At 45.5% G+C, this 13896-nt stretch overlaps 1 protein-coding gene across 3 annotated transcripts in view; it reads left to right on the top strand.

The window, feature by feature from the left end:
* The window catches only part of LOC147466019 (uncharacterized), a 120488-nt gene that overhangs the window by 15515 nt on the left and 91077 nt on the right, over positions 1–13896 (top strand). The gene's annotated exons all lie outside the window — the stretch shown is intronic.

Below are 13896 nucleotides of genomic sequence, written 5' to 3'. Positions count from 1 at the left end.
GGGTCTTGAGGTTCTTCTTTCGCTTGCAATCTGTGTTAGAGAAAGATCTTCTCTTCACTCTTTTCCGCGGGTGCACCCTTTGGCGGCCTTGCGCTCACACCAAGGTTGCTTTTTCCCACCTCACGTCGATTGGCCGGCTGCTAAGTGCACGGTCCGCTCTCAATGATGCACAAGGGGAGGTTGGACAAGCCCTTCTTTCCTGGGATTCCTGTCACTCTTCAAAAACACGATTCTTGTGATTCTTGTGGTTCTTTCCTTGAGTGATACAGAACACTGCCAAAGCTCTGATACCAATGTTAGGTGCAGCGGAATGAATGTTTGCGCTTTGCTCAAGATGAGTGCTCCGAACTGTGCTCAAGGTTCCTTTTGTTCTTATGGAAGGGAGAGCCTTCCGTTCTCAATGAGAGAATGCTATGATCACAAACAAAGTGAATGGACACTGTGCGTGCAAGTGTATGAGACTGCGAGATAGAGAGAGAAGAGAGATACGACACCAGAGACGTTGTAAAACCCTCCTCCGAAGGCCCCACTCTCGTCGGCGAGAGTGGTCTACTTACGATTGCACAAATTGGTACAAACTGAATGCATGGGATTGAAGCAAGTCTAGGCCATGTTGACGAGGACGACAGTGATGACGAAGTCGACCTAAGGGCTGAAATTTGCAATCTTTCTACTGCTGTCCAAAAATGCTATGGGCTGAAATCTACGGCTAGTCCAAAAACACTGATTTTGGGGGCTGTTTTTGAAGGTCTTTGTCGCTGAAATTCTGCAGGTTTAGGACTGAAACTGAGGTTCCTTTAGGCTGAAATCTGATGGTCTTTCGGGCTGAATCTGCTACCTTCTTAGGGGCTGATCTTGATGGTTTTCCTACTGCTGAAATCGCTGCATGCTGTGGCTGAAAACGCTGCAATCTGCTAATGCTGTGACAATCCAAAAACGCTAGGAAAAACCTGAAAAACTCTATCTGATAGGGTTCTTGTGGCGATGATGATGATGCAAAAACGCCAGGCTGGGAGGTATGGCGATGACCACCTGGATGGAAAACGCCAAGGTGCTGAGTCCTTTGCTTGGAGGGAAGACCACCAAGTTCTTGTTGAGAAGTTGCCTGCTGAGCTTAGCTCCTGTTGCCTCTTCTGGCATTTAGTGCTAGTCTAGGTTTGCTTATATACAAACTTACTCAATTTGCCCTACCTACTTTCCAACAAAAGTCACTTAAAAATAATAAGTGAAAAATGTCAAAAATAGGGAAAATAGGCTAAACTCACTGGAAAATTCCCCTGAAGGATTTTGATGGGAATGCTTATGATCATGCTGTGTGCAACCAGAGTCTGTGCATCTACACTAAATGATTGGGCATGCACGGTCTATGAATAGACTCACAAAAGTTCCAGATCACTGCTAAATCTAGACTGACTGGATTGACTGAACCCTGATCATGCTGTAGCTTGTCCACGGACACATAGGGTTGGATGTGTCACGTGACAGTCGAGGCCAGGTAGGGCTAAAACCGGACTGTTCAATCCAAAAAGGGCGGTAGACTTTACTTCAAACCTTGATTTAGCTTTCACCCATTATTAGTCGTCTATTATACCTGCGCTATAGTGACACAAGAGAGGGGAATGGGATACAGATGCTAGAATGCACCTGTATGAGAAGACCGACACCAGATTGGCCCCTAACTTAGGCGCCCCTTTCGGTATTTCTTTATTGTTTAAAAGAGGGAATAAACGTTGTGGTTCTTTCCAAGCTGCCCCGCACAACCTTGGCTGAATTTTGACTGTTCTAGCCTGATTTCGGTAGCATAACTGTACTAGAACCCTTCACGGTCAGTATTCCCACGCATTAAATGATTTTCCCGACGCATACGGGCACTTTGCAAAACCTGGCGAGAATCTGCAGCTCGCTGAATTCTCTGTTTTCAGCCCTGAAAATGCGCAAGATCGCCTGTACAGCGGTCCCCTTGCATCCCCGAACCTCCTGGGGGTATTAGGGTCCGTTTAGGGCCAAAACCCTAAACCTGCAAAAATACACAGCAGGCTGTAATTCACTGTTTCGGGCTCCGTTTCGCGTGCCGGTCGCATCCGTAGCAAGTCCTCGAGCTCCCGCACCTGTAGGGCTACTTGCCCTTTGAATCGGACGAGATTTTTGGCGTGAAACCTCTTCGAATTCACCTGTACCTGCGGGGGGATTAGCCGCTAGCTAATCCAGTACCTGTACAAGAGGCTCTTGCCTCGGCAATCGCGCATGAACCCACACAACTGTACATTGGTCAAATGAAGAGCCCACTAGTGGGGCATAACATACTGCCAAAGGGGAGAGAGAGAGCAGTGCGTAGCGTGCAGGGCATCACTCCTGGCACCGCACTGTGCATAAGAGGGAAAGCAAGCACTCCATAGCTCTTAACCTGTGACAAATTCCGAAAATCAGCCTCTCCTAGCTTAAAAATCAGCGCCCAATTTTCTGCATGAGGAAAGTGCACAGAATTGTGCCACTTGGCACATTTACAAGCATTTTCCCGTTTCGGGGTTGCCGCTTAAAAATCTCCCAACCGGTTGCCCAGTTGACTTCACGGCAGAGGAAGAAAATGTTCTCCTTGTCATTCCGGAGGTAATGACGCAAACACATTTTCAGGTCCCACAATAGCAGTTCCCTAAATTTTAGGAGATTCTGCCATTGTATCTTTCTAGGTCATCCGACCCTCTTTGTACACTGTGGCCACATCCAGAACTGAAATGTAGCCTCTGTAGCAAAGGATTCGCTTTGGCTAGTCAATGACCCGACTTTGGCTAACCATAGTCTTTGTCCAACCTTAGTGCTCTCTTGCCCTCAGGCCTGGACTCCCTCTGGACAGTTCCACACTAGCTATGCAATGCAGGGCAGTTAGATTTCCCGAGGGGTGTTTCCAAAAAGTGAAAGTAAATAGATATTAAGAAAGAAATCAACAAAAAGGATAAATAGTAGTCACATGCTGGTGACAAGGGCTCTGATACCAGATGTTAGGTTGAAGGCCTATGGTGGGTGCCAACGAGGGTAGTCCATGGCGACCTTAAGGGCACGCAGAAGCAAGACAAGGAGAAAACGTGCAGAACGAGAGAGAGAAAGAGAAAGATTTGACATTGCAAGTAAAAAGAACACGCTATGCTTTATTTAAAAATCTTGTTACATCCACAATCTGGAATGGTGCCTTACTGTTGATGTATGCACAATGTTATTGTAAGTATATTCAACAAACGGGAGATGGTGTTCCCAAGCTGCCTTGTTCTCTTTCACATAACATTTGAGCAGATCTAGGATAGTAGAATTTGCCTCTTCTTCTGACAGTCGCCATAAGTTTGTGGATGAAACGAAGATAAGAACTTTAGCATAGTGCCCATGTTCTCAACAATGCCTTCCAGAAAAGACTCGTCAGACATGGATCCGTGACTGTCCATTAGTTTGTGGATGCAACGAAGATGAGAACTTTAGTGTAGTGCCCATGTTCTCAAACAATGCCTTCAAGAGAAGACTCGTCATACGTGGATCCGTGTCACTGAAAATTGACTAAGGCATCGTGTGATACTTAAAGATATTGCTCATAAATATCTTGACCATGTGTTTTGGCTTTATCTTCTTCCTAACAGGAATGAAATGGGCTTGCTTACTGAACCTACAAATGATAGTCCAAATCCCACATTGCTTGTTTGCGTTCTTTGAAGATCAAAGATAAAATCCATCGCTATGCTTTCCCGTGGCCTATTAGGGATCGACAATGGTTGCAACAATCCCGGTTGCTTTTTCCTGTCAAACTTGACTTTTTGGCATACTAAGCATGATCTTACAAATGTATCAACATCTTGACGTAAAGCTGGCCAATAGAAGAAGGCGTCAACCTCTTTCACTGTCGCATCAATTGCCCGATGCCCAACATATGGTGGAGCACGAGTTTCTGAAACCGGCCTGTTCAATCCAAAAAGGGCGGTAGACTTTACTTTAAACCTTGATTTAGCTTTCACCCATTATTAGTCGTCTATTTTACCTGTATTTTCAAGACACAACAAAGGGGAGAGGGATACAGGCTGCTAGATTGCACCTGTATAAGTAGACAGACACCAGATTGGCCCCTAACTTAGGCGCCCCTTTCGGTATTTCTTTATTGTTCAAAAGAGGGAATAAACGCTGTGGTTCCTACAAGCTGCCCCGCACAAACTCGGCTGAATTTCCACTGTTCCAGCCCGATTTCGACAGCATAACTGTACTAGAACCCTTCACGGTCAGTATTCCCACGCATTGACTGACTTTCCCGAAGCATACGGGCACTTTGCAAAACCTGGCGAGAATCTGCAGCACGCTGAATTCTCTGTTTTCAGCCCTGAAAATGCGCCAGATCGCCTGTACAGCGGTTCCCTTGCGTCCCCGAACCTCCTGGGGGTATTAGGGTCCGTTTAGGGCCAAAACCCTAAACCTGCAAAAATACACAGCAGGCTGTAATTCACTGTTTCGGGCTCCGTTCTGCGTGCCGGTCGCATCCCTAGCAAGTCCTCGAGCTCCCGCACCTGTAGGGTTACTTGCCCTTTGAATCGGACGAGATTTCTGGCGTGAAACCTCTCCGAATTCACCTGTACCTGCGGGGGGATTAGCCGCTAGCTAATCCAGTACCTGTGCAAGAGGCTCTTGCCTCGGCAATCGCGCATGAACCCACACAACTGTACATTGGTCAAATGAAAAGCCCACTAGAGGGGCATAACATACTGCCAAAGGGGAGAGAGAGGGCAGTGCGTAGCGTGCAGGGCATCACTCCTGGCACCGCACTGTGCATAAGAGGGAAAGCAAGCACTCCATAGCTCTTAACCTGTGACAGAGACTTGCAAAATGAGCCTCCCAACTATAAATCACGTTTTTGCCTTCTCTATAAGTAGTAAACTGGCCTCAAAGTGCCAAGTGTCACTCATTTGTGCATTTTCCCGCTTTAGACCCTCGGGTCTAAAAATATCTCACCTGCAGCCTCTGTTGACTTGGCCACAGAGTAACAAAATGATCCCCATGTCAAACTGCACGTAATGACGCGAAGACATTTTCAGGTCCCAAAATAGCAGTTCCCTAAATTTTAGGAGATGCTGCCATTGTATCTTTCTAGGTCATCCGACCCTCTTTGTACACTGCGGCCACATCCAGAACTGAAATGTAGCCTCTGTAACAAAGGATTCCACTTTGGCTAGTCAATGACCCCACTTGGCTAACCATAGTCCTTGTCCAACCTTAGTGCTCTCTTGCCCTCAGGCCCGGACTCCCTCTGGACAGTTCCACACTAGCTATGCAATGCAGGGCAATTAGATTTCCCGAGGGGTGTTTCCAAAAAGTGAAAGTAAATAGATAATAAGAAAGAAATCAACAAAAAGGATAGATAGTAGTCACACGCTGGTGACATACCCCCCTCTTGAAATCTCAAACGTCCTCGTTTGCATCTATGTCGTTCATGCTCCTAGTCAACACTGATGTATTCAACACCTGTCGACACATGTACGACACATACATGCTCATTGTCAACCCTGGTGTATTCAACACCTCGTCGACTCATGTATTGCCTGCGTGTGAACCCTGTCCCAATGACATAGTGGTAGCTTCACACTCTGCCATTGCTTTGAGTCACTAACTTTCCAATGACAAAATGGTAGCTGCACATTTTGCCACTGTCTTATAGTACACGTTGGATCCCGTAACACTTTTGAGCATACCCAAACCGACAGTTTAAGAATGCAGTTACACATGTACTCTTCAATAGAAGCAATCACTGTATCCTTGACAAACTGACAAGAAATACTCACTTCTATAGCACTAATCAATCTTTTGGACATTCCATAAGAGCAATTGCCAAACTGACAATCTGTACAACTCTAACATTCATGTAACAGGTATTTGATTTGAGCTCACTTTAAATACCTTGTACATCATTTGTTTCAGAAGCCATTGTCACACTGACAATCCATTTAGCTTTGAAACTCAAGGGGTCAAGGTAGGTTGCAAATCGAAGGCTTCCAGGTAAAGTGATAACACAGTTGGTGACTCTGCAAGTTCACCTTCTTCCATCCACTTAGCATCCATTGGTGGATAGTTTCTGAACTTTACCAAGTAACGCCTAGTAACCTTGCCTTTCACTTTCCTTTCTTTGTGTGCCAAAATCTGTTCAGGGACCAAGATCTCGTCAAGTTCCTCGACTTCCGGCTGATCTTCAGCTGGTATATCTTCTGGCACATCACCCACATAGGGTCTGAGAAGACTCACATGAAACGCATTGTGAATCTTCCAACTGTCAGGCAATTTCAGCCTATATGCAACATCATTGATTATGTCGCACACTTGAAAAGGCCCATAGTAACGCATGCTGAGCTTTGGAAACAGTCTTTCCTTGCCCTTCATCTTCTTTAACCTTGCCTTTTCAAACCGTAGAAGCACCCAATCACCAAGTGAATATACCACTTCACGACGGTGACGATCAGCTGCTTTCTTTTGCTTTGCCTGAGTTCTTTCTAAGGCCACTTTGACCTTCTTGTACATTTCATCCATGTCTTGAACATACTTATCTGCTTCAAATATCTTATCCTTTGTATGCAGTATGGGAGGAACTTTCTTGCCACCTTCAACTATCTCAAAAGGTGCCTTGCCAGTTGATGAATGCACTGTATTATTGTATGCATACTCCACCAATGGCAAATACTGCTCCCACTTTCCTTTATGCTCTGACACATAGCACTTCAGCAGATCTAGGACAGTAGAATTTGCCTCTTCTGACTGCCCATCTGTTTGAGGATGAAATGACGAAGAGAATTTGAGCGTGGTACCCATATTCTCAAACAAGCCTCTCCAAAACAAACTAGTCATGCGTGGATCACGGTCGCTAATAATCGACTGTGGCATGCCATGATACTTGAAAATATTGCTCATAAACAAGCGTGCCATCTGATCTGGCTTTATCTTCTTCCTGACAGGAATAAAATGAGCCTGTTTGCTGAATCTGCAAATAATGGTCCAAATACCATCGTTTCCTGTCTGCGTTCTCGGAAGATCAAAGATAAAATCCATAGCAATACTTTCCCATGGTTTATCTGGAATAGGTAGTGGTTGCAATAACCCTGGTGCCTTTTGCCTGTCAAACTTGACCTTTTGGCATATTAGGCATTCTCGCACAAAGGCATCCACATCTCTTTTCAATGTAGGCCAATAGAAGAATGTCTCAACCGCTTTAACTGTAGCATCCATACCACGATGCCTTGCATACGGTGGGACATGACTCTCTTCCATAACTTTGCGTCGCAATGGCTTTGTGACACACAATCTGCCATGCATCATCATGAACCCGTCTTTAAGAAGATAGTGTTCATGACGTTGTCCATCCATTAGTTGCTCGAAGACCCTTGCAAAATCTTCATCATTTGCATACTGTTCTCTCATATCATCAAGTTCATGATGATAAGGAATTGACACAGCTGAAATTTGTGGCTTCCTTGACAAGGCATCAGCCACAACGTTCTTCTTGCCTTCCACATGCACAATCTGAAAATGAAACATGGACAAGATATTTGCCCATCGCATATGCTTCTCAGATAACTTTGTCTGTGTCAAGAAGTATCGCAAGGTCTGATGGTCCGTTTGGACAACGAAATCTGCACCTAGCAGGTAGTGTTTCCAACTTAAGAGCGCATGAATCACAGCCAGTAACTCTTTCTCATAGACCTGCATGGTCCTCGGGTCTCTCTGGCGGTAATTGAGACGGTAATGAATCGGAAAAACAGTCACTATACTGTTGTAAAAACATTGACCTTTCTTTATCTAGCACAGATAAATTTGATTCATCACAATCTGACACTTCACGTGCAAAAACCAAGTACGCAGAAAGATGCTTTTTCATTACAGAAGTAATAGCAGAAGCTGATACAGTAGGAATAGACTCCCCTTTAAGCTTTACATCCAGAATGTGAGTCTTTCCCCTGCTCTGTACAGTGATCTTTTTGTTGTAGGCATCCATGATTCCCTGTACACGAAACAACCAAGGAATACCTAACAACACATCACATCCGTCCAGTGGCATGATGTAAAATTCTTCAGTATCTACATAGGACTGGATATGTAGACGCAACTTTCCAATGATGGGTGTCACAGCCTCTGTATGGCCAGGACATGCCAAACCTGCCTCTGCTGTATACCCCATCTCTTCAGGTCTGATTCCCAACTTTGAAGCCAATTCTGGGGAAATGAAGTTGGCTTTGGCACCTGGATCAAAGAAGATAAGCACTGTTTGATCCCTAACCTTTCCCCATGCTCTGCAAAGCTCACTTGCATCTGAATTTGGCTTGTCGCCCACCATATCTGGCACTAGACCAGCCATGGGCTTCTTTCCTTTCTTGTCTTCCTTGTCTTCAGAATCAGCTGGCCTTTTCTTTGTAGGACAGTTGTAAGCAATGTGGCCAGGCTGCTCACATATAAAGCATTTGTTCTCTGTCCTCAGGACCTTCTTTTGCTCTTCTGACTTGCGAGGAAAACGTCTTTTCCATTTCTTTGCTGGTTCTTTTTCTGATTCAGCCGTAGCTTTGTCTTTCCCTGCGTTGGCTGACTCCTGAGTTCCTTTAGGAGCCTCATTGGGAACGTGCTTCTTGGCTGAATTTTTCTTGCCTGATCCTGCCTTGACGCCAGTGTTAAATTCACAATCTTCTCCCTTGAGCAAACCATTGCCAGTGTTTGCTACCTCGATGAGCTGCGTCAAAGTAGTGACTTTTGTCTTCGTGCAGTATTTTCTCAATCCTTTGGGTAGGCCACAACAGTATTTTTCAATCTGTTCTGTCAATGGCACAAACCTATAGGAAGTTACTGGAAGTAGAGCTTTCCAAAACTTCCGATTGTAATCATCCAGATTTCTGCAAGTGGCAGCATTTAGCTGGTGCCATTCTGTCATGACATCTGCTTCAAAGTCATCAGATAACCATGCTGCTGCAAAAATCTGCTTGAAGTAAATCCATGTGGACGGAGCTTGCCCTTGAAGCAATAAAGTTGTCCACCATTGTCCCGCATTCCCTGTCAAGAAAGTGGCTGCCTTGCGGACCTTTGAAGCCTCTGTAAAGTTTCCCCCTGCATAGGCCTTGTCAAACTGCTGGAGGAATGAAAGAGCCTTCTTCCTGTCATCAAACCCTGTAAAGGTCGTGAATGACACACCTTTGCCACCTTCTTTGTACGGAGTTGGCCTCTCCAGCGGCGTTAAATTGTCATATGGAAGTGACTGAAACATGGGAACACTATTAGGGTTCATCTGTGTTCCTTGGCCGCTATTAACTTGACTTGGAAACGCCATATTTGGCTGCTGATTTGTAATTCCAGCCATACCAAAATTTGCCTGTGGCATCCCAAACTGTCCCTGAGTGCTTTGAAACCCTGGTTGCATACCCATGACACTGTACATGGGGTTAGGCATCATCGTTTGAGCACCCGCAAACACTGTTCCTGGCGTATAAAACTGATTTCCAGGTGCATGACCAGCCATGCTCTGAAATACCGATCCACCTCCAAAATAGCCAGGGTGTACTGAAGGTGGTGGGAAGACCTGATGCATAGCCTGTAAGTTGCTTCCCTGCCCATTAGAACCAGCTATAGGCTGCTGAAAGGTGGCGGGCTGAATTGGTACAGCTTGAAAAACTGGCATCTCAGCCACCTGTTCTTGCACCTTAGGCACAGGTTGTGGAGACTGCATGTTCTCCGTCAAGTGTACAGGTGTTTCCATTGACTGTGCGGTATGAATCACCTGTGCTCGAGCCTTAACAGGCTTTTGAATATGATCCATTGACCCAACTTGCTGAGACGGAACAGGAGGTTGCAGAAAGGCTAAAAACCTCGGATTCTGCATTACTTGTGTGAACATAGCCACAGCAGTAGCCAACTGGGTCCTGAATATATCGTCATCAGTCTGTGGTGGTCTTGAGGACTCACCCACTTCATGTGTCTGTTGACCCTGTGAAGAGGAAACCTCTTCAGTCACATCATCTGGTCTGTCAGCCATAATTGCAATTCCCTGTGTCTGGTCTATGATCCCCTGTGTCTTCAAGCCCAAAACTGACCAAGGCTCACTTCTATGGGAAAAAGTGATTTAGTCCCGTCGATGGAACCATGAAACCGGCCTGTTCAATCCAAAAAGGGCGGTAGACTTTACTTTAAACCTTGATTTAGCTTTCACCCATTATTAGTCGTCTATTTTACCTGTATTTTCAAGACACAACAAAGGGGAGAGGGATACAGGCTGCTAGATTGCACCTGTATAAGTAGACAGACACCAGATTGGCCCCTAACTTAGGCGCCCCTTTCGGTATTTCTTTATTGTTCAAAAGAGGGAATAAACGCTGTGGTTCCTACAAGCTGCCCCGCACAAACTCGGCTGAATTTCCACTGTTCCAGCCCGATTTCGACAGCATAACTGTACTAGAACCCTTCACGGTCAGTATTCCCACGCATTGACTGACTTTCCCGAAGCATACGGGCACTTTGCAAAACCTGGCGAGAATCTGCAGCACGCTGAATTCTCTGTTTTCAGCCCTGAAAATGCGCCAGATCGCCTGTACAGCGGTTCCCTTGCGTCCCCGAACCTCCTGGGGGTATTAGGGTCCGTTTAGGGCCAAAACCCTAAACCTGCAAAAATACACAGCAGGCTGTAATTCACTGTTTCGGGCTCCGTTCTGCGTGCCGGTCGCATCCCTAGCAAGTCCTCGAGCTCCCGCACCTGTAGGGTTACTTGCCCTTTGAATCGGACGAGATTTCTGGCGTGAAACCTCTCCGAATTCACCTGTACCTGCGGGGGGATTAGCCGCTAGCTAATCCAGTACCTGTGCAAGAGGCTCTTGCCTCGGCAATCGCGCATGAACCCACACAACTGTACATTGGTCAAATGAAAAGCCCACTAGAGGGGCATAACATACTGCCAAAGGGGAGAGAGAGGGCAGTGCGTAGCGTGCAGGGCATCACTCCTGGCACCGCACTGTGCATAAGAGGGAAAGCAAGCACTCCATAGCTCTTAACCTGTGACAGAGACTTGCAAAATGAGCCTCCCAACTATAAATCACGTTTTTGCCTTCTCTATAAGTAGTAAACTGGCCTCAAAGTGCCAAGTGTCACTCATTTGTGCATTTTCCCGCTTTAGACCCTCGGGTCTAAAAATATCTCACCTGCAGCCTCTGTTGACTTGGCCACAGAGTAACAAAATGATCCCCATGTCAAACTGCACGTAATGACGCGAAGACATTTTCAGGTCCCAAAATAGCAGTTCCCTAAATTTTAGGAGATGCTGCCATTGTATCTTTCTAGGTCATCCGACCCTCTTTGTACACTGCGGCCACATCCAGAACTGAAATGTAGCCTCTGTAACAAAGGATTCCACTTTGGCTAGTCAATGACCCCACTTGGCTAACCATAGTCCTTGTCCAACCTTAGTGCTCTCTTGCCCTCAGGCCCGGACTCCCTCTGGACAGTTCCACACTAGCTATGCAATGCAGGGCAATTAGATTTCCCGAGGGGTGTTTCCAAAAAGTGAAAGTAAATAGATAATAAGAAAGAAATCAACAAAAAGGATAGATAGTAGTCACACGCTGGTGACAGTTTCCAACAAAACCTGGCCGTAACTGTTTAGTAAAGCATAACTCATGCATTGTGAGAAAATCATTCTTAAGCATATAGTGCTCATGATGCTGCATATCAACAAGCTGATCATAGATCCTTGCAAAATCTGAATCTTCAGCATATTGTATCTTCATTTCGTCTAGTTCACAATGGTACGGAATTGACACTGTTGAAATTTGTTGCTTTTGTGACAACGCATCAGCCATTGCGTTCTTTTTCCTTCCACATGCATAATCTGAAAATGGAACATTGACAAGATGTTTGCCCATCACATGTGTTTTTGAGACAACTTCGTTTTTGTGAGAAAGCATGGCAAGGTTTGACGATTTGTTTGGACAACAAAATCAGCCCTAGCAGATAGTGTTTCCAACTAGTGAGAGGGTGATTTACTGCCAGCAATTCCTTCTCATGAACTTGCAAATTCCTTTTGGTCTTCAAAAGAATTCTGCTCTCATGTGCGACTGCTCGACCATTCTGCATTAGAATTGCACCAAGACTATGGCCACATGCATCACATTGAACCATGAGAGGTTTCGAAAGATCTAACAAAATGACTACTATATTTGAAGTCATCTTTTCTTTCAAACACCTTGGTTGTCCACTTGGAAGTAATTGTTTTCCCTTGTAGTGCATGGAGTGGAGAAGCAATCTCAACAAAATTTTTGATGAACCTCCTGTAATAGGAACAAGCCTAGAAAGCTTCGAATGTCATGTACGGACGTCAAGTCTAGCCATGACCTAGTTGTTTCCACTTTGGCGGATCCATGCGCCATAGTTACCAGGAACGGGAAACCGGAACGGGAACGGGAACGCGGAACAAAATGCCATTCCCTGTTACGGGTACTCACGTTTGAAACACGGAACAGGGATTCGGAACGGGAACTTGGAATGGGAACGGGGAACGGAGACCTGAAAATGGCCATTCCCTGTTACTATGCCATGCGCACCCCATCCTTTGAAGCAATGTGCCCAAGGAAGCGAATCTCTTCCAAAAAGAATTTACTCTTTTTCCCAGTAATGAGTAGCATGTTCCTGCGTAACTCATTGAAAACTGTGGTCAAGTGATCCCTATGCTCCTCTTAAGACTGAGTAGACAATCATGTCATCAAAGAATGTACACACGAAGTTTCTGTGTGATCTAAATATTCTATGCATCATTCTATTGAACGTGGCAAGAGCATTTGTGAGACCGAATGGCATGACAAGAAACTCATAGAGACCAAATGTTGTCCTGAATGCACTCTTATGGACATCTTCTAGCCTAATACGTATCTGGTGGTACCCACTCTTTAGGTCTATCCTGGCAAACAGTGACGCTCTAAAATCGGCCCGTAGGGCGGTAGACTTTGGCTTTCACCAGAAACTTTATTTTAACTTTACGACAAAAAGGAACTTCACGAATAAGCCTGTGAGACTGGAACTCAACACTTCAAGACATTCACGACTTGGTAGCTAGAGCGCTACCAAACAGACAACGACACCCTATTGGCCCCAAAGACTGGCGCCCCTTTCGATATATCTTTATTCTTATTAAACTTGAGAAAAACCTGTAAACTTCTACAAGCTGTTGCACTTATATCGGGCTGAAATTGCTCTACTCTAGTCCGATTTCGGCAACATAACCACAATAGAAGTCTCCACGGACAAAATCCCAAGTACACGGTGACTTTCCACGCACTTTACAAAACCTGGTGAGAAATTACAGCACACCGAATTCTCTGTTTTGCGCTCCGATTCCAGTGCCGATTACTTTTGTCGATAGCCCTCGAGCTCTCACACCTATAGGGTCACTTGCCCCTTGAATTAGACGAGATTCCTTGCTGGAAATCTCTCTAAATTGTCTTGTACAAGCACCCAATGCTCTCTCGAGGCTCCTCTGGCAAATAAACGATCCAAATGCTTCCACCCAACCCTCACCAAGCTGTCCAAACCTGTCCATGGCTGTAATTGCAGGTTTTTGACCAAATTTTGCCAGCATAACGTCACAAAAATTCCCTGTAGGTCAAAAGTAAACGTCAAGGACACATTCCCTTGCGGTATGGAAGCTTTCTAGTGATCTGCAGGTCAATTTCAGCATGCTATAATTCCCTGTTTTGTCACTGTGAGGTGCCCAAAGCCCCGTTTAAGCATCCTACGGCTTTCCCCAGGCTCCCCTGGCAATGTCCTGTAGTTCAGGTGCGAAACCTAAACCTATAGAAAAACACAGCAGGCTGTAATATTCTGTTTTGAATTGTTTTGGGCAGAGCGAACACGTCTACGCGTGTGTCAGAC

Source organism: Adiantum capillus-veneris, chromosome 1 (genome assembly GCF_014529385.1).
Source record: "Adiantum capillus-veneris isolate H3 chromosome 1, ASM1452938v2, whole genome shotgun sequence".
NCBI lineage: Eukaryota > Viridiplantae > Streptophyta > Polypodiopsida > Polypodiales > Pteridaceae > Adiantum > Adiantum capillus-veneris.
Note: the sequence above shows the minus strand (reverse complement) of the source record. Positions and strands in the feature narration are given on the sequence as shown.